The sequence below is a fragment of the Penaeus monodon genome, chromosome 15 (assembly GCF_015228065.2).
Source record: "Penaeus monodon isolate SGIC_2016 chromosome 15, NSTDA_Pmon_1, whole genome shotgun sequence".
Classification (NCBI taxonomy): domain Eukaryota; kingdom Metazoa; phylum Arthropoda; class Malacostraca; order Decapoda; family Penaeidae; genus Penaeus; species Penaeus monodon.
In genome coordinates this window covers 47051966-47052222 of record NC_051400.1, presented here as the reverse complement: position 1 = coordinate 47052222, position 257 = coordinate 47051966, and the positions used below count along the sequence as shown (strand labels likewise).

The following is a 257-nucleotide window of genomic DNA, read 5'->3' as shown; positions in this document are numbered from 1 at the left end:
GTTTTTTTGAACCACGAGCGGGGAAAAAAAAATTTTTTTTGAAAGATTAATATTTACTATGAAATTTCCCCCATCAAAGAGGTCCTTCCACTCGGGGGTTTTACCCATGTCGTCTCCATCATAACAAAAATAATTTTGGGGGGGCCCGGGACGCCGTGTTGGTGGAGGGTCTGGTAGGCGTGGCACACATCGGCCTGGGGAAAAGAGGGGAATTTTTGCCCCCGGTGGGGTGATTTGCGAAACGAGGGTCTTATTGT

The 257-nt window shown here is 47.5% G+C and overlaps 1 pseudogene; it reads right to left on the bottom strand.

Annotated features, from left to right (window-relative positions):
• The window catches only part of LOC119582058, an 11657-nt pseudogene that overhangs the window by 7633 nt on the left and 3767 nt on the right, over window positions 1–257 (bottom strand).